Consider the following 26,663-nt stretch of genomic DNA (forward strand, 5'->3'; position numbering starts at 1 on the left):
AGGGGGGGGCAAGAACGCGAGAGCCGAGTTTGATGGGCACAGTGGCCCATACAGAAAGGTGACATTTGAGAGAACAATGGCCGGGTTGTTTGGCCACGTTCGCTGCTATGAATGAAGCTAAAGAAACGCTGTCTTTGGACTGCTAGTCATAGTCATCTTCATCATTCCTGCTCTCTCTCTCTCTCTCTCTCTCTCTCCTCTCTCTCTCTTTCTCAGCTCCCTTATGAAATAAGGGCACACAGGTAATAAACAAAGCACTATAAAAGATCCGATCGAGGGCTTCTGTGGGCTCATTCAATGTCGGAAGCAAGCATTCTGCACAGGGCGCCGTGCCTGCGGCTCCCGAGGCTGGCTCCAGACCCCGGAGTGGCGGCGGGAGTGGGCTAGACCCCCCCTGTCCCTTTTGGCAGCCTCTCGGCATGTATCAGGGCCACGTCCTTGGTCCGCTGCCCCATGCCCGATGGCCCGGGGACCGAGGCAAAAGTGGCAGGGGAGAGAGAGAGAGAGAGAGACCCTCGGATCTGATCACTCGGATTTTGGACAGTGACTCGACCTCCTTGGTCAGCCCTCAGGCCCGATCAGGTGAGTGAGGCGCTCGCTGCCTGGCTTAGGGGTCTGTTGTTCGTCACCGCGATCTGACTTCGGGGTCCCTTCAACTCTGACTGGTGTCTGACTTCCGATGGCATTTTGTCTTGGTTGCCATGGCGTAGGCAGTGGCGCTGGCCTGCAGGAGCCCAAGGAGTCCTGCCTGCCTGCCTGTTCCGAGAGGCAGGCCAACCTCAGCACAGGAGCTGTGTGGCCGGATGGGCTCCCTTGGTTTTGGGGGAGACTCGGTGTTGGGTGGGTGGACAGAGTGGGCTTTCTCGCCACGCATCCTCCTATTCCTGGCTGGGCCTTTGTCTTCTCCTCTTGCCTCTTTCTAATTTTCTTTTGCACCCAAGTTTCAAGATTCACCATCAGTGAATCTGTCTGACTGCATAGGTGTTGGCATCTATGCTGTGAGCAGCGGGCACCAGCTGTGGATCTGATTTCTCCTGAGTCAGTCTCGAAAGTTCTCCCACCTGCCTGTGCTGGCCAGCTGGGCGCCCAGAGGCCTCGCCTCTGCATTGACAAGTCACTACAGCGGAAGGGGGAGATCCAGGGCTGTAGGCACTCTGCTCTCCATTCCTGGGGCTCCGTGATCATCGGCCCTGGGGATACAACCCAGAACAGGCTGGCACAGAACCCTGCCAGCCTTGCAGAGAGGAGGAGAAGGCCTGAGGCTGGGGCCTGTGCGTGTGTGGGGACAGGCCGCACTTCCTGGGAAATGCCGGCTCCAGAGGTTTGCCTGGCAAAGCTTGAGGATGGCAGCGTCACGCACGGACGGGAATTCCATCAGGTGCCTCGTTCTGGGCCTCCAGGGAGAGAGGGTCTAGCCGCGGGGGGTTTGCGTCCACGTCTTCCTTAGTGAACACCTTCTCCAGGAGTGGCCGGGCACACGGTTGCGGGGGCTCTCTGTGTTTACAATCCCGAAGGTACTGGCCAAACCCCGGGATTCCAGGTGTTTTCCAAATGACCCGTTCCTTATTTATCCCCCACTTTGTGACTAGAAACTGATGCATTGGGGTTTCAATTTTCAGTATCTCCAGGGGCCGCAAAGGCAGTCTCTCAGGAGTTTACCTAAAACCTTACACGTCCCCGATGAGCATGTATGTGTATGTGCATTGTGTGTGTTGTGTGTGCATGTGTGTTGATGTTGTGTGCTCATAGTGTATGTATGTTATACATATGTGTGCTGTGTGTGTGTTAGCACATTCACTATGAAAGCGTATGCAGTGGGACACACACAGTGAGTGTTGTATAAACCGGCAGATACTGCCGGTGCTGCTCAGGTGTGTGTGTGAATATAACCGATCAATCTGGAGCCCTGAGCCTGCTGCCTGGTCACTGAGACCCGCACCTCTGCCAGCGGCTTCCTAGCCGCTTTCAGCAGGAGGAGGGAGCCGGGCGCTGTGGAGGGCATGTTTGTTCGTAGGAACGGGGTTCTGGTTACTCCTCGGCAATGCATGTCGCAGGCATGTGTGAAGGTCAGCTCTCTTAGCGCCTCTCAGCCTGAGCTGCTAGGAAGCGTCCCCACTGTGTCATCACACAGCACATCCGTCTATTTGCTTAGCTTTGAGGCTGTTTTTTTGTTTTGTTTTGTTTTTTTCCCCTCCCTCTCTGTGTCTGTGTCCTCCTAGCAGCAGAGATTTCTCTGAAAACAGGGTTTTGCTGTGGCTCCTGCAGGGAAAGCTAGCAAATTCCTGGTTTTGCCCCGGGCCGAGAACACAGTAGGGATTCAGCCACTGGTGGAAGGCGAAGGAATGATTCTAGTGCCCTGACCTGCAGGTCAAGTTGGCCTCTGTATTTATTTGCACACAGAGGGGCCCTCTGAGTAGAATATTCACAGAGTTATTGGACCGGCTGTCTGCTGGCTCGATTGACAAATGTGTTCAATGTCTCCTTTAATTTATCAGTAACTTAAATTCAGTCAATCAACCGATTGCCTGGGGTGATGTAAATATATCACCCACCTTGCAATCCTTCAACTCTCCTTCTTTGCTTATCATCATCATCGAGCTTCATCGATGTGTAGGGTTGGTTTTATATATATATTGGGCAGCCTAATCTAAGGCCCCCTTGCCTCTGAGGCCAGGGTTTGAGATAGGAATGTGGTATAGGAACCTGTGTAGCCATTTCTGGAACAGGATTTCACTTCTTCCCGCAATACATACCCCTAACTCTGATGGGGAACCAGAGCGGCAGCAGAGGAGTAGCTCAGGGGTCATAGGGGACTATTCACAAATATGAGATCGGGGGAGGCTCATCATTGCCAGATTGCCAGACAATGAACCCTGACCAGGAGTCGCAGCCCACAGCTCTGTTCTCACACACATTTTGCCCCAACGGGGGAAGCAGTTCCCAATGATGTCTGGCCCGGACATCTGCCTTGGACAGACTTAGGGGGCCTGAGGACCCCGGGCTCAGACATGGTGTTATGCACTGATCCTGCCTCTGCCTATTAGCCTTGTGGGTAAGGGCGGCACTCGGTCTTCTAGAAGAACACGGCACAGTGCAGCGGGCACACAGTCTGTGTCTGGGGCTTGGGAAGACTCCGGGGTGACTTAGTGCCCAGGAGGATTTGAGAGCTGGCTGGCTTATGGCCATTACCATTGGCTAATAATTGCGCTAATCTTTTCGAGGGAGGTTTTGTGTGCGTGTTCCCCCTCTCCCCCATCCCCAGGTCGGAGAACAATAAGAGAACTGTGTTTCGGCACCGGCCCATGAGCCAGGCAGGGACTGCACCTGGGTGGGGAAGGTCAGCCAGCGATGGCGACCCGCCGGGCATTAGCCCCGAGCCATCAGGAAGGAGCCCAGACCGGAGCATGCTGGCTTTGGCTGAGTCAGAAGGGGGCGTAGGCTGGTGGAGCCATTGGAGCATCAGCTGCTTTGCGGTTATCAGATTCGGTGTCCTTTGGGGGACCGCAAAGCAAGTGCCATGCTTGCTGGAAAAGGAGTGTGTGTGTGTGTGTGTGTGTGTGTGTGTGTGTGGTGTTTACTGCACACGTGTGTACTGCATTTTATCCTGCTTAAAATTCTGTTTTGTTCAGAATGTATTAACATGCTATTTAGCCTGAACTTGGAGTACAGCTGCCCAGCGGGGATGTTCCTGCAGACCAGTGATTTTCCACCTTTCTCATCTCCTGGCACATAAACGAATCACTGCAATTCTGCAGCACACCCAAAAAACATCTTTTTTGGCTGATCTGACAAAAAAAAAAGGTATAACTCTGAGTCATTCACCTTGGATGACTATTGTGGCCATTTTTTAATTTGACAATCTGAGGGGAAGAGGTCAGTGCCCTGACTAAATAATCAGTACTGCATGTTTTAAACATTTCTTGCAAGAACATTGGTTGAAAATCTCTGCTGTAAAGCAGCGTGTGTGTGTGTGTGTGTGTGTGTGTGTGTGTGTGTAAAGGGGTGGCAAACATGTTAAACATGTTCATCTTTAATGTTAAAATCAAACCATCAGCTCTCTGGGGAGTGGGGAGTTGAACTAACCTACAAAGCGGGTCCTGGATGGGCGTGTGCCCCCAGCATAGGCCAGTTCTTTCCCTGCTCCGCTGTGATGAGAACGTGACAGCCGGGGCAGGTCCGGCCTGGTCCAGACTGTCCTTCAGAAGCCTGAGCGGGCGGCACCTTTCTCCTGGTGAAGGGCCAAGGGCAGAGGAGGGCTCCTTGCAGAACAGGGAGGACACAGGACACAGCCTTCTGGGAGGCGGAGGGAGAGCCAGTGCCTTTATCTCCTCTGTGAGCACGGAGCGTCTCTGTGGCACCCAGACGCCTCTGGCGTCTCTCCTCTCCTTTTCCCATCATTGCTCTGGCTCCCCTGGACCTTCCTTTGGTCATGTGTGTGCTGAGCATCTTCCTGGGGAATGCCGCTCATTCAGACCATTCCCAGTGCTCTCTCCCCCTCACAACTCCCATGTCCCCAATTCCATTCTCCTCAAAGCCTTGCACTTAGGGGACATACAACTTATTAAAGGGAGACATTAATCCAAGTGAATGAATGAATTCTTTTAGAGACATGTTTTTTTTTTTTGTTTGTTTGTTTGTTTAAGAATACTTTATTGATTTTGAGAGAGAGGGAGAGAAACATTGGTGTGAGAGCAGAACATTGGTCGTCAGCCTTCTGCATGCCCCCTTTAATTTTTAACAATATGGCAACCTATTGTATAGCCTCTACTATGCCTTGCTTTCTTAAAAAAAAGTTTCAGAGATTTAAAGAAACTTCCATATTCACTATTGATTTGCATTTGTTCTATGCTTACATTAACACTCACACTGATGGGCCTTTAGGCTGCTTCAAAGTTTTCATCTTGTAAACAAAGCTGCACAGATAGCCTGGCCCACCTTCCAGCACTCCTGCCCGGTCAGCTCCTGAAAGTCCGATTTTTACTTAAACATGATGTGGTTTGCAATTCCTCGAGCTATTGCAAAATGCCTTTCACGAACAGTGAACCAATGAATGCTCTCTGCATAATACATATTCAAAACGATCCAGGCCCCTGCCTGGTGGCTCAGTTAGCATGCCATCCTAAACACCAAAAGGTTGCGGGTTTGATTCCTGGTCAGGGTGCGTACAGGAGGCAACTGATCCATGGTTCTTTCTCACACTGCTGTTTCTCTGAGATGACGAGAGCTAACCTGCATCGAGTACTTTCCATGAGCCTATGGTATAGTAAATGCTTTTCCTATAGTTTTCCTTATAAGAATTCTCGAAGGCAAGTGACTACCATTCTTCCCATGTAGCAGATGAGAAAACTGAGGAAATGTATTCAGTTATTTGCCCAAGATCACGTGACTAATGGCAAGTGAAACCGGGAGAGTCAGATGGCAGAGCCCGCACACTCATCCCATTATTACTCCTTTCTGTGCCACATTACATGGCAAAGTGGCCATTGGGGTGAATGTTAGTATCTCCAGAAAGAATATAGAACAATGTCTGCCCTGGAGAATCTGCAAGCTAGCGGAAGGGGACAGGCCCTGGCAATAAAATCATGGATAAAATACACAACAGCCATTTACATTTGATTCCAAATAATCACCGAATTGTTTTCAATATTATTAGGCCTCAGAAATTGCATGGGACATAGACTAAACAAGTGTTTGTTGTTCATTAAAAGTTAAATTTGATGGAACATTACATTCTGATAAAACGTATTTAAAAATATAGTATATCCAAATAGTGCATCTATCCTAAAAATTTGTCGGAGGCCTGGAATTCAAGTGCAACTGACGCTCTTGCATGTTTATTTGCAAAATCTGGCAACTTGGCACAGGGAGCACTTAGAAAACATAGAAAAGCTTACGCTGGCGCAGTATTTTCTAGACGCTCCTCATCCTCACCCCAGGCATCTTCTCCCCTCCTTCCTTCTCTTCCTCTCTACCTCTGCCTGTCGGGTCACCTCCCCACGGCTGGCACTCCACCCCTTGTCACAGCCTTGGGACACAGCAGCAAGTCCTACAGTGACGCTGCTGGCTGGCCGAGGCCAGTGTGGACACATTCTCTTTTCCGCCTGGTGCCCAGCCCTGGGGTGTGTCCTGCAGCCCCCATGGCCTCCACTCTCTTCTAGGGACACTCTTCCTCTTGGGGATGCCCGATTGCTCTGCCCACCCCTCCACCCACCCCAGGTGCCCACCCTGAGCGGCGGTGTCCCTGGTCTGCATCTTGCTTTGTGCCCATCAGTATCCACCTAAGTCTTAGGGTTGGTGGGGGGCACAGGGAGCGGGGTGGCAGAGTCCGCTTTGTCCGGATTCTGAGATGGGCTTTCAGGGCACCAGGGTGAGCTGGTGGGGTGGGGCTGGTGGGGTGGGGCTGGCGGGCGCCACGAACAGTCCCCTCCAGTGTGCTCTCTGGGAAGGGGGCGTGCCAGTGGCTATTTTAAGGCCAGACTGGTGAATGCTAGGTTCCCCTTCGTTTACCTAGGCTCTCCGTGTTTTCCCTGGCACACGGCGAGGTGGTCACAGAATGTGGGAAGCCAGGCAGGGGAAAAAATTAACGCTCTGCGATGACGCCCCTGGTAGCTGCTGCGAAATTCCATGGAAAAGCCGGGGCCGGGGGCGCAGGGGGCTCCCTATCTGTGTCTACGGGTGACTCCCCAAGCTTTTGGCTCTGTTGGCATCCACTCAACTCCAGAGATGGTGGAAAATGAACCCTGGCTGCCAAGTCAGTCCGGTGTCTGCCGGTAGCCCCGGCTCCACCCTCTCCCGCGGAGGGCCGTTGCCCACACTGAATGCCCCTTTATCGTCAGCGGGCGATACTGGCTTTTCAAAAACACTGTGTGGGTCTTGTGTCCAGATGCCTGTGGCCTGAAGCCGCTGCTGCCCTTCCAAGGGTGTTGGCTTCAGAACCCACCCAGAGGCCGGAGAAAAATGTCTCTACGTGGCATCCCAGGAGGCCGGCTCCACCGCCTTCTGTTTGGAGCCACTGGCTTCAGGCTCCCCAGGGGACTGTTATTACAGCGTCAGGTCCGGGAACTGTGCAGGAAGCAACCCGCAGTTACTTCAACGTTTCCCAAGGATGTTCCTTGGGTCCCCTAGGCTCACATGGTAAAGACTTAGGCCATCGCCTTCCCAAGCTGTGTGCAGAATGGCTTCCAGGAACCTTCCCGCTGGCCTTCTGCAGGCGTGGTTAGCGCTGCTCCACTGGAGCCGATAGTGGAAACCGAGTCCAGGAGTAGGGGTGAAGTTGGGTGTGGTTGGGTATTGGTCTCTCCAAGGGTCAAGCCGTGTTAAATGCTGACTGTGTACCAGGCACTTGCCCATTCTCCACCACCATGTGGTACAATAGATGTCACTGGGCCTACTTTACAGATGCCAGGGTAAGTGCCAGTCTGACTATGGCCACCAGATAAGCTCAGCCTGGATGGGTTCTGTTGACAGGAGGACCGCTAGCATCTGTAACTGGTCGGAAGATAGAGACTGGGACTCACACTGGATTTCAAGACGTCACATACTAATCACTTGGGACTGTTAACTGTGAGTGCAGGGTCCCTGAAACAATGCTCTAGGGAACTTGTGTTCCTGTAAAGGCAATGTGTAGTGTTCAAGCTCGAGGGTTGCTTTCTAACTTCCTGGTTAGAAAAAAGTGCTCAAAGTCCCTGTGTTTGACTAAGTGTAGGCAAAGTCATAATTCCAATTTCTATTGATGACTAAATTCTCATCATGATCCCAGTTCCTACTATCTTCTATCAATCAACACATTCTGCCCTCAGTTGATGTTATTGCTCCTAATTGTGACTGCTGGCTTGCCTTCATTTTGAAGAGTCCTGATAGCATCTATGAGTGAAAAAAAATCCACAGGCATTGGCCGGGGGCCACACTCATTATTAGCACAAACTATGGTTTTTAATTAAGTCCCTGAAAACCAAGAAGATCACAGCCTCCTCGTTATAGGAAGGCCTTCCTCTGCCTGGGAGACAGGAGTTAATGAAGCACAGATACCTAGACAAAACACCACACCCCAGTTCTTACTCCAGAAGACATTAACCCAGCGCCAGTGAGGAGAGGAGGCAGTATTTTCAGAGCCTGTCTAGGTCTTGGTATCCTAACTCCCAGATTTGCCCACCATTCTTCATTAGGGCATTTTATCTAAACTTACACATATTTTGGGGACAAATTGCTGTCATTTCCTTTTTGACTGACTACCTTTTCTACAAAATCTTTTGCTTATGCTCTTTGTATTATGCAGCAAATGACATTCATTCCATAAATCTCCAGAGCACCTACTCTGGGAAATACCTTATGCTTGGTGCGCTGAACGTCATGGATGAAGTCAAGTGTAAACAAGGAAGACTTAATAACCATGCCTAGAACTAGCCAACAACTGCAAGTCAACAAACAGATTGTACAAGGACAATGTTGACAATGTATTATATACATGCTTTTGACAACATATTCAGATTAACAAAGCTCCAAGAAATGAATTAGAAAACCATAATCATTCATTCATTCTAGATTCACTCATCATATACTTTTTGAAGGTCTTGAATGTGCAAACCTCTGAGAAAATACTTTAAGCTCCTGCCCTTAAGGAGCTTACAATTAGGCCACTAGGAGAGATTAGAAGTAGCTTTTGTTGATATCTTTATTATAAAATATAAAGATGGAACCTGTAACTTACTAGGAAATTTGTGATCGGTGAAATGCAACCACACTAATGTCAGGTTCAAGCAGATATCACTCTTTTAGCCATTGGAGAAGCTGAAGGTCACAGAGAGGCCTCTGGGAAGGGAAAGTTTGGAGCAGAATGTAATGGGGGGGAGGAAGAGAGGGGAAAGAAGGGTGAGGAGTTGGATGGTGGTGGGTGGTAGGAATGGAGGATAGAAAGAGATTCACTTAACATGATGGAAAAAGCAAAGCTGTGTGGTGAGAAAGAGAATAAATAAAGGAGGGCTAAATGTAGAATTAGAGTGCTTGCTAGAATGAGAATTTAAAAAATTAAAACAAATTTTCATGTAGGTCCATTACATTCCAGGGAAGTCAGAAAAGCTACCACACAAATAGGGTCAACATGGAGAGCCCACATTTTACCTTAGAAGCAATGAACACAATATCCTAGCTGAGAAAATAAAATGTGCATGCATGCTCAAGATAAGAGTAGGAGAGGGTAAAATGTCATACTTTCAGCTGGCCATACTCAGATCCCAGAAATCTTTTTTCCACCTTCCCCCTTTTTTTTAGCATTTATTTAAAAGTTTTGGGGAATCCTGCCCTCTATCCAGTCATCAGCATTCACCTCTGTTTGTCCACTTCACACAAGACATGCCATGGGAAACATTTGTCCCTTCAAAACAGAGTGGAATCAAAACACCTAAAGCAAACACTGCTAGAATATGCAAGAACAATTTGGCAAAAATACAAACAAACAAATAAACAAACAAAAAACACACACTTGCAAACCTAAGCAAGCGTGAAAACACTGAAAAACAGCAAAGGGAGTGACTTCTGTTAAGGGTTCTTCTTGAACATGTCTTTCATCCCCTTTTCAGGGAAGAGTGGTGATACCCTTGGACATCTCTAGGAGCAGCGCCAAGAGTCAACTACACCAGCCGTGCCTACAGCTGGAAAACTATGCCAAAGCAAGAATCTGTAGCGTCTCACATACCATGTAGTTAAGGAATGTGCCTATTTCCCGGAGCAGAACAAAATGGAAGCCCTATTTCCTTCCATGAAAGACGACTTTGCAGGAGAGAATATATTGGGTTGTCATCACATTTATGCCTTTGTCCCTTGTTAATCCTTTCTTTCGGAAGGATGCAGAAACAGAGCTACTACAGGTATTCAAGGAGAGATAGACTCTGGCACCGCAGAAAGGTAAGGTTGCTGTTAGAAATAATTTTAAGGACATTAAAAATACCACCTAATATTTATGGAACAATAACTATATGCTAAGCACTAGAATAGTGGTTCTCACTGGGGATATTTGGAGATGCTGGGAGGCATTTTTGATTGTCATGGTGAAGAGGTGGTGGCATGTGGGTGGGGAGGCTACCAGCATCCAGTGAGTAGAAGCTAGAGATGCTGCTAACCTTCCTCAAATGCAAAGAATTATTTCACCTGAAATGTCAAATGCTAACATTGGGTAACCTTGCAGTGGACTGAGGTTCTTATCCATATTTAACCTCAAAACTAACCCTGGGAGGCGTATATTGTTATTGTCCCCACTTTACAGATGAGAACATTTAGTCTTAAAGTAATTAGTTCAAATTATTTCGACCTTTGAACATTCTCAGGTTTCTTTCCTGAGATCTATTTGGTTCCATGATAATTGTGGGGAATTTTCAGTTGTTCAATGGCTGGGAATCAGTTCCCTCAAATGTCGGCATGAAAATCTTTTGGCTCAAGTGGACCCAGCCCCCACCCCATTCTGGGATGAGGCTGGCTAACTAACAGCTGGTAACTGGGGCAGGGAGAAAAAGATATTATATAACGTCTACAAAAGCAATGAAAAGTTGACTTAACTGCTATGATAAGCAAACAGCAAGATAGCAAATGAGAATCCACAGTGGTTTAAAAATATGTTTTCTAAAGCAGTGTCCAGACGGTTCCCTCACATCCTCTGTCCTCTATTCCCAACCTCTGATAGCGGGGTGGCATGTGCTGTTGAGAAAATAGAGGACCCGATGCCATGAGACTCAGACAAGAGTGGAAATCTCTCCACTGCAACCTCATACAGAATTAGGTCATTGGATTCCAAGGGTGTTGGGTCCTCGGGAAGACAACTTCTGTTTTCTTTTTTTTCCCTTTTTGATAAATGCCAAGCCCCTTGACAAAACATTTATGACTAGACAGAGGGAAATCAGACATTTTCTTTTGAATCATTCCCCTACATCTGGCTTTGGGTGTTTTGACCAGTTTTCTTTCCTCTACTTTTTTCTTTCCTCTTCTTCATTTCCCCCAATGTTCTCACAGTTCTATTTCCATCTTTCTCCCTCTCTTCTTATAGTATTTCTCATTGCCCATATACAATGCACAGGACGGGCCCCCACAACCAAGACTTATCCCACTGAAATGCCAAATGTACAATGTGAAGGAAGGGAAGGGAGGAGAAATGCTAAAACAAGACTGATCATCCACGGGTCAAGTTGGTGTGGTCGAGTCAATGACAGCAAAGATCTCTTTAGTGAAGTAAGGCGGTACCAACACTGAAGTCTTTTGAAGATAAATGAAACTCCCTTGAAAGTCTTTGAAACATAAGCCGGACACCACAGGTACAAATGCAAATAACTTGCTCTCACAATTTTCAAAAACCTTTTTGTACTTACCAGCTGTTTGCTTGGACCCACCACTGGTGCATATATATGTTATTGCTGTCATTTCAATTAATCGAATTCAATGAACATTCAAAATGCAAGTCAATTTAACTAACATTTGTTAAACATCTATTACTTGACAAGATGAGTATGATCTCACTAACCCTCACGCAAGAGAAACATAACATTGTGATGGGGAAACTAGTAAATATACATCCAGCTTTCATGCAAGTAGAAGAATTAGCAAACTATTTCTGCTTAACAAATTGCCCTCAACCTTAGCAGCCTAAGATAATTCACATGTATCATTGCACAGTTGCTGAGTCCTCTGCCTTAAATATTCTCACGAGACTAATCAAAGTGTTGGCCTAGACTCTGGTGGTCTCATCTGGAGCCTCAACTAGAGAAAGATTCAGTTCTCAGTTCACCCACGTGGTTGCTGGAGGGATTCATTTATTGGATGATGATTGGGCTGAGAGCCCCAGTTCCTTACCAGTTGTTGGCTGAAGGCCGCCCTCAGTTCCCTGCCACATGGGCTTCTCCAACAGGGCAGCTTGAGTGTGCAAGCTGAGAAGGCACTGGTCTGCTGACAAAACCCAAGTCACCCTCTCTCATAAACTAATTTTGGATAAACTAATATCCCTGTATGTTCCATGGATTAGAATTGAATCACTGGTACAAACTCGGAAAGAATATACAAGCTGCCCTGTTGGAGAAGCCCGTGGCTAGAATACCAAGAGGGGGACCACTATGACCATATAGAGGTTAAGAGACTGTTAACAGGGAATGTCATGATTCTGTCAAATCAGGAAGTGGTTTAAGAAATTTTTATCTTTAAAGGGGGTATTTTCTGACTACATGGACATTGAACTACTCTGCAAGATTTTGGTATTTACCAGTGATTGGTAGAATAATCCTAGACTTGCAGGATTTATGACTGGAGCCTTGGGAGCTCACTGAAGATAATATATCCCTCATCATAAAGAAACGTGGACCCTTAGCGTCCCCAAAAGTCACATTTATAGTTCTATTCAGTATCTATCTCAAGGGAATCTTTGTAGTCAACTGGTTCTGTAGTTGTTTATTTGCTCATTCATTTTATGCATCAGTTAAACCTAGCTATCAGAACCCAAAGAGGGATTACTTTTGAGAAACTAGATTAACGAAACTAAAAAAAAATAAAAATAAAAATAAAAAAATGAATGAGCTTGACCTTAGGAGCCTCTCCTCTGTCTATATCAAGAACAGTGGTCGGCAAACTCATTAGTCAACAGAGCCAAATATCAACAATACAACGATTGAAATTTCTTTTGAGAGCCAATTTTTAAAAAAAATTTAAACTTCTAACACCACTTCTTCAAAATAGACTCGCCCAGGCCGTGGTGTTTTGTGGAAGAGCCACACTCAAGGGGCCAAAGAGCCGCATGTGGCTCGCAAGCCACAGCTTGCTGACCACGGGTCTAGACCAAAGGTTAGCAAGCTATGTCCTGGGGGTTAAATCTGCCCCCCTTTTGTCTGTTTTTTTGTTTGTTTTTATAGAACTTGTGAGCTAAGAATGGGTTTCACATTGTTTAATATTTGAAACCAACAAACAAAAAGAAGACTCCTTTGTGATACAGGAATAGGATATGAAATTCAAATCGCAGTGCCTGTAAAGGTGTGGGCACATGGAACAACACAGAGCTCCCCAATTCTGGGAGAAAGAGCTCGTAGGGCTGTGGGGGGTGGAAGATCTGGACAGGAGGTGTGCAGGGAGGAGGTAATGGTTTTCACTGAATTCCTTTTCATATTTTATTTAGATTAAGTTCTGCTCAGCAGGGTGATTTCTTAATTAGAGCTGCCCAGCCAGGCAGACCTCCAGCTCAGCCCCCTGTGCTGCCGGCTAAGGTTTCATAAGGAACCTTGTCCCGCCTTATTTCCTGAGTTCTAATATTTGAATAGTAGGCAGTGGATTTCAATGGGAGGAAAAGACGTAATTTAATCATCTTTATTAGATTTTGGCTGTGAATGGGGAGAGGGGAAGGAAGGAGGGGGGACATGTGTCCTCTCTTTGTTCATCCTCCCCCGACCCCCCACTTTTCTCTACCTTCCTTCCAGTGGTCAGAGAAGGAAGACCCTCAGTGGCCTTTTCTTTCTCCTTCTTTTCTCAAACAAAGAGCTAAACAAGGCCATGAAGCCCGGGAGAGAATCTCTCCTTGCAGAACACCTCTAGCTTGGTGGGGAGGTTTATAGAATCAGGTCACTTCCTGCTTTGCTAACCTTGACCCTGAGAGTGCGCGCGGTGATGTCCTCTCCATCACTCCAGAAGTTGTGATTATGCTCAGCAAGACCTCCCAAAACGAAGGAGAATTAAAGAGAGAAGCATCGGTGGTATATTCTCCTACCTGCCATAACTTGGCGTCCTTTGGGGCCATCATCCGGGGAAGAAAGAGCAGCCTGTGGAAACAGGAAGAAGATTAAGGAAGGAGAGGGGAGGGATGGAGGTTTGGGGTGCTGCTGTCCTCAGGACGGGATAGGAGAACTGACACTAGGGGCTCTTTCAGAGGAAATCAAGCTATTGGAGTTTTCCAACAAAGAGGAGAATTTGGCACGGGACATCGAAAAATCAGGAAGGGGAAAAAAAAATGTGTCTGGAACTCTCCCAATTGTCCTTCTAAATACTAAGACCTCTCCTCCCTTGCTTTTAGCTTCCTACACCAATTAGATGAGGTTTTGTCTTCCTTCACTTATATTCTATTACCTCCACCACCTCAACCCCATCACACACACACACACACACACACACACACACACCCTCTGCAGCCTCTACTCCTGCCCACGGCCCCTATCCTGTTGATCTTTCTTCACTTAAAAATTATCAGCAAAGAGTTTATTCATTTGGGAGAATTCCAGACACTGCATTTATGCTCAGTTCAGATGAAATGGGATCCAGACTTTTCAAACCGTGCTATTCTGCAGATAAAACCCAAAGGCGGGCCTGGTACCTGGAGGCCTCCTTTCTCTTTCCTCTGCCCTTTGTTTCTAAGCAAATGTGAGCTCATTTGGGAAGTCTCCTAATGGGGTGATGTGGGGGAGGGTTTTTTTTTCCACCACCTCTATTTCAGGAGGGTTTTCCGTTAAGAATAATGAATTTATCTCCAGACAGATGGAAGAGTTTTACAAAAGCCAGAAAAGACACTTTTACGAATATGCCCTATAGGCTGATCTTAATCCTCTCATTGTTAAAAAATGGTCTATGAGAGTCTTACTTATGTGCCAAATGGCTTTATTAAATCATTATATTAGCACAAAAAAAAAATCCTACTACAATGCGTTTCTCTGTATGATCTAAAGTTCTCCACCTTCCTGCTGATAAACCTATTTATTCCAATATTTCAAGAGGTGAAATTCCAGGAGATCCCAATGGTTGGCCAACTTTTTCCAAATTTACTCTACCATGGCCTAGCAAGAAACAGGCCTATGTTTTATCAAACAGAATTCCTAACAGAAAGAAAAGTGTGCAAAATAGAAATGCATATTTGGCAACATGGTCATGTGATGTGTCCTGTAAAACACAATGGCTCTCTGATACCCACGTTGATTTCAAAAACCCAAGTGGCAAATTCAAAGACATTGCACCGGTGACTCCAAGGGCTGTGGGCTGGGAAAGGAGTTTAAAAAGGAAGACAGGCTAAGTCTGGTGTGTTTGTAGACTGGATTTTGAGAGAGAACTAAAAAAAAGAAAAGAAGATTGTTGAGTGTAAAATCCACACATGTTTGTTTCGGGGGAGAGTTGACTCCTAAGTGCATGTGTTCTTGATCTCAGATGTGATTTCTGCTCAGGTGGAAGTGGGGGGGGTGGAAGCTCAGGGTTGGGGGGTAGTTTAGAAGCAAGGGGTCCAATGCACATTGGGAGAACCTAATAGAGAAGAGACCCAACTTGGAAATTCTTAAGAACTATGTCATATGAAGGGGATTTGGAGGTCAAGTTTTTCAAAATTTACTATGGGAAGGTCAACAGGAGGGTCTAAATGAAGCCTTCGACACAGGGAGGCCGGGCATGATTGAAGAGCTTAGGTAGTAGCACCGAGAGGGAGCAACAGATGAGGAGAGGAGGTGGCTGATGTCAGAGAGGCGGGGGAGCGTGCACAGGGCTTGCCCCGGAGAGACATTTAAAATCCTTCAGCCTTTCCAAGATTATTAGCCCAAATTGCCATTCTTGTTTATTCCAGATGCCTCAGCATCTCCCATTATCACTAAGGACCTTCCATGCTAAAAATAAACATTTGGGAAGCAAGGGTGATTTTTCTCTTTCCTTTAAAATTGTGATTGGGAGGGACTCCCGGCCTGACGGGACATGAGGTCTGGCTTAGATTAGCCCCTGGCCGGCGACCCATGCTCATTTAGTGACTGCAATTATGCCGGCCTCTCAGCACGGCCTGCTCTTTGTGGGATGTGCCCTTTGAGTTGTTTTTCCCTAGAAGAAGTAGCAGATATGTTGGGCCATTTGTGCTTTTTTGTCCCGGGCACCTTATGACATGCATGGGTGAGACAACTGGCCAGGATGAGGGGTACAATCTATGACTTGAAAGGAAGTGGAATTCATTGGCAGTGATGGGGTTGACTTCATGACAACCGTGAGCACCAGGATTATTCTAATAAAAGACCCCAACTGCTACAGGGAGGCACTTGCCTCCCAGCCATAAAGATTCTTCCAATGAAGGAAGCAAAAAGGGACAAATGTACAACTAAAAGGCTTTTTCTAAATTCCCGCGCCCTTGCCAGGGGTCTCACCCAGCCACAGGCTGTAAGCAGGGGGTGCATACCAGCTGAGAGCCGGGAAGAATCCCCAGCCTTTGCTTTTGACCTGCAGAGGCTGGAGGAGAGACAGGAGCTGGGTGACCTACTGCCGGCAAACTGGTGAGTGGCCGAGTAGGGGGTCCCCCTCCTGCTGTATGAGAAAGCTGCAGAACCCCAAGTTTGGGCTTTCCATGAGAGCCCAGGGGATAGAGACACTACATTAAAAGCAATTCTAAGTTAGTTCAACAATACACATTAAGTCCGGCTGGGCTGGCTCAGTGGTTGAGCATCCATCTATGAACCAGGAGGTCGAGTTTTGATTGCCCGGGTCATGGGCTCATTCCCCAGTGTGGGGCTTGCAGGAGGCAGCCCATCAATGTTTCTCTCTCATCATTGATGTTTCTCTCTCTCTCCCCTTCTCACTTCCTCTCTGAAATCAATAAAAATATATTTAAATATATATATTAAAAAGCCCTTTCCCCCAGCACACCTGATTTATTAGCAACTATTATCATTATTAACAGGAAGAAGAATAAGCTATATGCTAGCTTTGCAACCACTCTCATGCCTCTCGATTCACAAATGAAAGGGAAGGGAAGGCGGGGGGAGGTGTGAGTGAAGCGTTGAAAGCTTGCTGCTCTGAGCTCAGGCTCACTCTTCCTGAGATGATGGACTTGGCTGGGGAGCCGCTGGAGGCTGCAGGGGTAGAGGCTGGGGCAGGAAGAGGAGGAAGTGAGCAGGGGCATGCCTGGGAGGGCTCCAAGAGGGTAACCAATCCCTTCACTGGGGGCAGGTGGCCGTCTCCAGGGTCATTACCAGACAACCTGGGAAGCAGGGGCCGAAAGAAATTTCCGGAAGTCTCTGCTCCCTGCCTGCCTGCTTCCCGCCTTCCCCAGAGGTGGACTGCGAGGAGCGGCAGGAAGGAAGGATGTATCAAACTGGAGAAGAAAGGACCCCTGCCACTCGCCCCCGCCTCTAGATTGTGGCAGCCGCTGGTAGCAAATTAACAGCCGCTGGGGCAGGAGGCGAGTGGGGCTCCAAAAGGCCTGGCTGTTTTCTTTCACCCCGAGAGCCCACTGTGGGCGCAGGCTCCATATCAAAGGAAAGGGATCCAGACTGCGCACTCACGTCAGGCCCTGGGCTGGGGGTGGGGGTGAGTCCAAGTCTCCGAAGCTGTCAAACACCAGCTGGGTTTCTGGACCTCATTTCTGTGGCCCTGCTGAGCGTGCGTGCAGGTGACAATACAGTCAGAATCCCTCTGCCACCTTCCCAGCCTGGACGGGTGACTTTTCTTTCTCACCCCGGGGAGGGTTCATTTTGACCAGCGTTACAATGAGTTTCCACCCCCTGGACACAGGATACACACACTTGGGAGAAAAATCCAAGGAATAGACTCTAGAACTTTCTTGGGGGAAAGCTATCAACCCAAACATGGCTGTGTACTTGTGAGGGCAGCTCCTCCAGCTCCCTGAGCGCCCTTACAGCCCCGTCTGGCATCTGGATCCTGGATTCTCGGGGAACCGAGAGGCCAGCAGGGAAGTGATGCTCTCTCACAGTGCAGGATAAGCAGGGATCCCTTGGTGGGTAGGAATCTCTCTCTCTATCTCTGTGTGCTCTTGTTCCTGAAGTTTGCCTGAGAGGGAGTGGGAGAGACAGAGGCAGTGAGCATAGGAGAGGATGGCTTATGCGGAGAGAGCTCCTTGTCCACCAGGGAGAGCTTTAGTGGAATGAGAGTTGACTTGGGGATCAGTGAGGCCTGGGCTCCCATCCATGACCCCTCCTCCTGGGTCCTGTGACGAGTGCTAGGGTTCAAGAGTCCTCCTGGAGCACATGACAGGTTTCACCAGAAAGTTAGCCACCACTCACAGTCCTCATGTCCCTGATGCACAGCCCGGAAGGGTGGGATCACCTACAAGGCACGTGAGGACAGAAGCAGAATCTTGTTCACCTACCCCCTTACCTAGGTCATCCATTCACATGACAAAACCAGCAGAGATGAAAAACGAATGGAATCAACCAGAAGAACAATCATTTTATGGATCAATAGGTTTCAAAATGTTTGGTTATCTCTTTCTTTTTTTTTTTAAATTATATATTTTATTGATTGTTTACAGAGAGGAAGGGAGATGGATAGAGAGTTAGAAACATTGATGAGAGAGAAACATTGATCAGCTGCCTCCTGCACAACCTTTACTGGGGATGTGCCCACAACCAAGGTACATGCCCTTGACCGGAATTGAACCGGGGACCTTTCAGTCCGCAGTCCAACACTCTATCCACTGAGACAAACTGGGTAGGGCTGGTTATTTCTGTTTCTACAGGAGTTTTCTTGGAGTCAGAATCAGCAATAGGACACACACACACACACACACACACACACACACACTCCACCAGAACTATGCTGCTCTCAGGTTGTGACCCCTGTGCTGTTTACCCTCAGGAGTCATGGGATCCAGGATTCGGGTCCCAAGACTGAGTTGATCTTTGAGGGACCAATGTGACACATCTTGTTTTCTATGGCTCTTTCAAATCTAAATATCTCTGCCAGTGATTTATGATTTTCTGTGATTGTTTATTTAGTTTCTGACGTCTTAAAGAGACGGCTCTTAGGGGAAGCCTCATGCACAGTGGCCCCGGACATCTCCATTGTGTCAGCCAGCCTTTGGCTCTGCTGTGACCCAGAAGAGCTGACCAGCAATGGACACAGTCCAGCCAGCCATGCTCAGGTCCCTGCGGGGATAATGCTCCTCTCTCCGTTATTGTAACTAGGGTTCTGGGGGGGGGGGGGGGAAGGCAGTAAGGGGAGGAAGGATGAGGGTGGTGGTGAGGAATCAGGGAATCAGCAAGCCTGGCTGAAGCAAACGGATTTCCACTCTTCACATTCAAGCGTTTTGGGTTCAAGGAAAACCCCAAATGCTGTGAGCCCTGAGCACTTTTCCCATTAATGCTTTACACTGATGCGTGTGTCAAGGGAAACTTAAGACATTAGGTTTCTGATTCATTTACACATAACTCATCAAAATATTATTCTGTAAGAGGCATCTGGTGCCCAAGAAGTCTTAAGAGCCTTTTTTTTTTTTTTTAAATAAGCTTTTAAATTTGTTTAAAACATTAAGAAACAGAAGTTGCCGTCTCCCCAACATAAACAGGGGGCGAATCCCTGCGGGGGGGAACAGCAGGGAGGAGAAAGTGTGGGAGGGAGATGGAGGGAAGGAACCAGGACACGTTGACCTCAGTCCCCAAGGGACGATAGGAACATGGAGCCCAACACTTCCAGGCCCCTCCCGGCACTCAGCGTCTCCCCTGCGATCTGGGGAACAACAGGGAATGACGGTGGTTCCACCTTTTTGAATCCCGAGGCCAAGGCTAGCTCTTTCAGGGGTCTTGCCTTTGACAGAGAAATCTCCTGTGTTCTAAGAGAAGTAGCCGAGCTAAGTTAGGCCACACCCGTGTCACAGGAGTGAAGGGAGAAGGTGTTTGGCGAATCCTGTGCTTACCTGTGGGCCCAACGCTGAGACAGATCCTGTGTGCCCATCCTTTGCAAGGTCCCTCCTGTAGGCCTTTCTGAGACACTCCTTTATAAGCTGGTCATGTGCATGTCACTGTGCTGCCAGCCCATTGGGTAGAGAATGCCTGGCGCTCTGTGTTGTCTCATGTAGATGTGGGACTTTTCAGGAGCCTGGATGTAGAAATTCCTCCAGGCGTGCTGAAGGGAACATAAAACATCCTTCTGAAGACTAGGGTTGGCTTCTAACTACTGTAAGATTCCCATCTCTCACTTATTATTATTGAAATGTCCCCCTTTTTTGAGTAAAATTTCAAGTAGCATTATTATTATATTCCCTCCAACTAGACCATAGTTTATTTTTACTGTTAAATTATTTGTACATTTAAGAAAAAAAATTTTTTTTGAGAAAAGCTGACATGACTTCCGTATTTTTATACTGCTTTCGCTTTTATCAAAATACTTTTTTTTTGGGGGGGGGATGTCTAAAGTCACAGCATTCTCCCCAAGCCTATCTATGGGGTATGCCTCTTATTATCACGAAAAAATGGAACTCTGATCTCTAATATTGCTTTTGCTACTGGAATGATCACTCAGTGAAGAAAACTCTTGCCTGTGGAGGGTAAGGCTCCTCATATTTTCAGCAAATTTTATTTTATTTTTCCTTTCATGAATCAAAGCTCCTATAATAAGACAAATCAACTGATGCTAGTTAGCTGACGCTGAATAGTTACTTTCTGTTAGATGCAGGATCACCCTACTTAAGTGTCGTTCATGACTGCCCCATTTCACCACTGATTAAACGGTGACTTAATGAAGTCACCTAATGCAAATATTGATTAGATGGATCAACAGAGCTGCTTGTCAGATTACTTGAGCATGTTGTCTCCTTGTGATAGAATCTGTATTGACCCAGCTCCAGGACAGACACTTCTGGTTTTAGAATGAGTGACAGAGCCATTCACAATTTCTTAGACAGGTTTTTTTTTTTTACATTCATGAGACTAATTCTTATACCCAGAGGCATATTTGCTCATCTTAGTTCTATATGTGTATTTTAAATTACTATTTGCTCATTGAGCTACTCACTTAATGAATAATAACTGTTGGCTGGATAAGGCTGGAAATAGATTTAAAAAAAGATAAGGTACTCAGCTTTGGGTATATAATCTAACAGGGGAATAGACAGAGGAATAACTAGAAAGTCATGTGAGAAGGTATAATACAGATGTTTTGCAAAATACTTAGGTTCATCGGCAGACTTTCAACTTGGACATGATTTTCCAGTTAGAAAACCGGTGTCTGATTTTACTGCAAGGACAGAAGACCCTTCCTAACATGTACAAACACCCCAGAGTTAACATCTTTTCTGCTCTATAACGGTCACCTCAGGTAGGTCTTTGGTTTTGCCAGAGAACTTTGGCTTAGCCCAATTCAAACTATGATTCCTAATTCTAGAAATATGCAAACAACGCCAAAAGGCATGCTTCCTTTTTCCATTCCCTCGTGGCTTTTAGTGACTGGGGGAGGAGAGGGTGATTTCCAACTTATTTTACAACCTTTTTCTGATCACTGAACACTATTTTCTCATGCTAGTTAGATCTATCACCGTAAACCTCTCTATGGTAATGGTGGAAGCCCCCTCCCTAGAGGCCCTCCTCTTTATGGACCATTACACAAGAAGAAAACCCTAATTAAATGATCATTAGCTTGAGGATGAATAATTATGCTTGGCCTTTTATGTTCAAAGAACTGCCTGGGCATCAGCTAATTAATCTACAAATGAAGCTACTTCCAGCATTACCTTGTAATTAGACCATCTCGGGAGGAAGCAAGTGGTGCTGGCCTCTCTGTCATTTATTCCTTCATTGCTCAGGTAGAATGGCCAGACCTGAAGCCAATTGCCAACTCACCACTCTGATTTACTAATAAATTCTTTTAAAAAAAGTTATAGACCTAATGAAGAGCTGGAAATAAAAACAAAATTAATAACCGAAAGTATTGCCATTATCTGAGCCTTTGGGTTATTTTTAAAGACTTCATTCTCCATGAACAGTGAACATAAGGAATCTGTTTCATGACATGTTGTAGATTTTTGCTTTGTCTCTTTTCTTTACATGTGTACTCATTTGAAAAATTATTGTTCTGTGTGTGTGTGTTTAGTGGGGGTTAGAACATGAATACTTCTTTTAGGCCTTGGTTTTCTAAATGTTAAGAATTTGTGATAGGACAAATTCTAAATAAATATTGAGACATTGACAGACAGCATTTTGCAAATGTTCTGGGAAGCAAATATTTGTGACCATAAACATTATTTCTTTTTTGTTTTACATTTATTTATTGAAAGTTGGAAATCTCTTTGGTCGAATGATGGCTACAATGAAGTGAAATGTTATCTTTATAAGTCCCTGACCAAATTGTTAAAAAACAAAACAAAACAAAAAAAACAAGGACCATGAGTAGTAACACAAGAAGGTCCTCAATGTTCTCATCTGTATGTTGGGTTGGTGAGAATGTGATTTTCAAATGTTTGGTCTGTGGTCAAATGGTGGTTTATTAAACTTTCCCTGAAGAAACATCAGCCTTTTTAGCTTCAAGAAATAGAAAGAAGTAACAATATGTAAATTCAGTTAAAGTTTCTGGTGTTTTGTTTTGTTTTTTTCTTATATTGAATGCTAACTTTTCTCCAATTCTGCAACTAGCTTGTACATGAAAATTTGTTTTTGTGGGAAGCTTTCTCCATTAATTTTTAAACTTGTAGCTCATAGCTTATTTGTATTAAGTTTTCTTTTCCCTCTCACTTACTTGAGTAAATTAAAGTGACGATCTGTTTTAAAATTATGGTTTGGTAAGTGGCTGTCTTTGGGACCAGTAACTTAATTTTCTCCCTGTGAATATGCAATTTCCAACCTGTCAAGACAAGCATAGATTTCTCTATGCCACTCGGCATTCTGATATGACATTTGGAAAGTTGGGATGGTTAGAAGAGTTAGAAGGCACACAGATTACACTCAGTTTTGGACAAAGATAAACAAAAAAAACATGCTTTTTAAAAATGAAATCGGAGATTAAACGAGTAGATGGAATCACGCCGAGATATCCACATAAGCCAGAGGAGCAAATTACAGATGAAAATACATCTGATATCAAAGAGAATGACGTTCTCCAAAAACTCTCACTTTTTATTTGAATCAAGGATTCTTTAAAAGCCCAGAAACCCTTAGGATTGTTACAAGGAAAATAAAATCCTCCCCACAGCGTGGCTGTCATCCAACACTTTTGTGATTTTTCTAATGAGCAGATTTGAAACTTTCATCCTCTCACACCTAGAGATTTTTAAATGTGTGTTTTACTTTGTGGGGCATGTCCACAGACAACACGGCTCATGAAAAACAGAATCCATCTCAACTCCCACTTGGCCCTGTTCCTCTACCAAATCGGGAAAGTCAACTTTGCTTTGGGAATCCAGAGGGTCCCCAGCTAGTCTTTACATTCCTGCAGTGTTCGTTTGGCAGCTATGACCCCTGGTGTCTGTTGAGATGTGCTTAAGCTCCTGCTTAAGTAAAATCCATTCATGAGCAATTATTTGGGAAAGGGGGAAGTCCTTTATTCCATGTAAACCCTTCTTTCCTGGGCCTTGTTATAACTAGAGGGGGTGGATTACACAATCATGGATTCCACTCTATGAGCCTGTTTTATAGATGCAGGAGAGTAGGGGATGTGAAGGCTTGAAATACATTTAGAAAGTATTTAGGAGCAAAGATAATGCCTTTTGAGAGTGATCTGTAATTCACAGAAAATCACTGCTAGCTAAGATTTCTTTTGACGGGGGAGATAGAGAAATAGTCACATAGAACGCATCTCTTAGAGCAGTGGTCGGCAAACTCATTAGGCAACAGAGCCACATATCAATAGGACAACGGTTGAAATTTCTTTTGAGAACCAAATTTTTTAAATTTAAACTTCTTCTAATGCCACTTCTTCAAAATAGACTTGCCCAGGCTGTGGCATGTTATGGAAGAGCCACACTCAAGGGGCCAAAGAGCCGCATATGGCTCGTGATCCACAGTTTACCGAACACGGTCTTAGAGAATCAAATCTTAATTCTCTTAGAGTTGCTAATATGAATGTCAATGTTATTTTTTTCCTCAAAGATAGAATGAAACAAACAAACAAACAAAAAACAAAACTAAAAGTCTGGGAATCAACCACAGAACTAGAACAAATAATCCTAAAACTTATATGGAACCACGAAGACCCCAAGTAGCCAAAGTAATCTCGACCAAAAAAGAACAAAACTGGAAGTATCATGCTCCCCAATTTCAAACACTACTACAAAGCTACAGTAATGAAACAGCATGGTGTGGGCACCAAAACAGACACACATATCAATGGAGCAAAATAGAAAATGAAGAAGTTAGTCCTCATGTACATGGTCAACTAATCTACAATGGCGGGAGAAACAGATAATGGAAAGACAGTCTCTTCAATTAGTGGTGTTGGAAAAACTGGACAGATACATGCAAAAAATAACATTGGATCACTTAAAAATTTTTTTATTGGTTTCAGAAAGGAAGAGGGAGAGATAAGTAGAAACATAAATGATGAAAGAGAGTCATTGATTGGCTGCCTCCTGCATGCACACCCCCCGTGTCCCCTGTGGATCGAGGCAGCAACCCGGGCATGTACCCTGACCCTGAATTGAACTGAGCCATGCCATCTAGGCTGAGCCATTTTCTTATACAACACACAAAAACAAACTCAAAATGGATTAAAGATTTAAGTATAAGACCTGAAACCATAAACTCCTAGAAGAAAGCATAGGCAGAGAAATCTTTGACATTGGTCTTAGCAATATCTTTTTGGATATGTCTCCCCAGTCAAGGGCAACAAAGAAAAAAATAAGGAAATGGGACTACAACAAACTAAACAGCTTTCGCACAGCAAAGGAAAGCACTATCAAAATAAAAGACAACTTACGGAGTGGGAGAGGATATTTTGCAAACGGTATATTCAATAAAGGGTTAACATCCAAAATATATAAAGACCTCTTGTAACTCAACATAACCCCCCCAAATAACAATCCAATTAAAACATGGGTAGAGGACCTAAACAGACATTTCTCCAACGAAGACATACATATGGCCAATGTCACTAATCATTAAGAAAATGCAAATCCAAACCACAATATCACCTCACACCTGTCAGAAAGGCTATTATAAAAAAAAGTCAACAAATAACTAATGTTGGTGAAGATGTGGAAAAAAGGGAAAGCTTGTTCACTGTTGGTGGAAATGTAAATTGGTGCAGCCTCTATGGAAATAGTATGGAGGTTCCTCAAAAAACTTAAAAATAGAACTATCACATGACCCAGTGGAATACAAATAAGTATTCCACTTCTGGGTACTTATTTGAAGAAAATAAAAGCACTCACTCAAAAAGAAATACACACCCCTATTTTTACTGCAGCATTATTTACAGTAGTCAAGATATGTAATCAATCTAGGTGTCCTTGGATGGATGGGTGAAAAAATAAAGAAGTTGTGAGATATATATATATATATATAATGATATATATATCACACACACAAACACACACATACTGAGTGGTCAGATTATTATGCATTCAGAGATCATAATAATCTGGCCATTCAGAATGTGTATGTGTGTGTGTGTGTATGTGTGTTTAGAGGTAAAGATATATATATATATATATATATATATATATATATATATATATATATATAATGAAATATTACACAAAAATAAAACAGAATGAAAAAGACAAGATCATAGGATTTCACTTACATGTGGAATGTAAAAAAACACCACCACAATCATACACACACACACACACACACACACACACAAATAACCTAACTCATAGAGAATAAACTGATGATTTCAAAAGGGGAGCGGGTAGGGATATGGGTGCAAAAGGTAGAGTGGAATAAAAGGTAAAAACCTTCAGTTATAAAAAAAAATGTCATGGAGAAAGAATGTACAGTGCAGGGACATAGTCAATAATAAAGTAATAACTTTGTGTGGTGACAGATGGCTCCTAGACTTATTGTGATCACATCGTAAGGAATATAAATGTCAAACCACTATGTTGTACACCTGAAAGTAATATAATATTGTATGTCGACTATATTTTTTACAAATAACAATTTTCTTTCAGACCCAATAGCTCATATTTTCCTTGTCTTACAGCATTAATCATGACGTCAATATAATATTAGAGGTGTAGTGACAGTGGCTATCTTGTCTTGTTCTTAACCTTAACGGACATGAAACTGAACTTTCTCCAGCATGTATAATACATGTTTAAACCTGTTCAGCATTATTTCCTTTATCAAAATAAACCCCTTTCTAAGACTCTGCGAATTAACATTTCAGATTATGCCTCAGATCACTTGGAAGTATAACAACAGTAGAACAGAAAAGGAACAGCATCGACAACAGAGAAACACTATCCGGGAGAGTACTGCCCTTTCTCAGAGAGAGCAGCAGCCACCTTCCCTCACTTGCTGATATGCTTTAACTTTGCCTTCTAGGGAGAAGCTCTTTGTAGCAAGTAGCTTATATGGATTAAAAGCACAGGTTAAGACAATCAGAGCCTCCTTTGATAGATGACTGGATAAAGAAGACATGGAACTCATATAAATTGAAATACTACTCAGCCTTAATACTACACTGCCACTTGTGACAGCATGAACGGACCTTGAGAATATCATGCTAAGTGAAATAAATCGGATGGGACAAGTCAAGAACCATATGGTTTCACTCATACATGGGATATAAGACTGAAAGCCACAAAGGAACAAATAAGACATACAAACAAATAAAACCTCACTGGAACAGATAATAGTGCGGTGGTACCAGAGGGAAAGGGGTCGAGGAGAGCTAGCAAAGGTTAAAGAGGCTCAAATTTATGGTGATGAAAGGAGACCTGACTTGGGGTGGTGAACACACAATACAATATACAGATGATGTATGATAGAATTATACAGTTGAAACCTACATAATTGTATTAATCA

At 44.9% G+C, this 26,663-nt stretch overlaps 1 long non-coding RNA gene across 1 annotated transcript; it reads left to right on the forward strand.

The window, feature by feature from the left end:
- The first annotated feature begins 80 nt into the window (after positions 1–80).
- On the forward strand, positions 81–26,067 carry LOC123651103. The gene is made up of 2 exons (XR_006739585.1): positions 81–582; positions 26,023–26,067. It is a non-coding gene; the product is annotated as an uncharacterized LOC123651103 (long non-coding RNA).
- The last annotated feature ends 596 nt before the right edge of the window (positions 26,068–26,663 follow it).

The sequence above is a fragment of the Pipistrellus kuhlii genome, unplaced genomic scaffold, assembly GCF_014108245.1.
Source record: "Pipistrellus kuhlii isolate mPipKuh1 unplaced genomic scaffold, mPipKuh1.p scaffold_m20_p_37, whole genome shotgun sequence".
In the NCBI taxonomy this organism is placed as follows: domain Eukaryota; kingdom Metazoa; phylum Chordata; class Mammalia; order Chiroptera; family Vespertilionidae; genus Pipistrellus; species Pipistrellus kuhlii.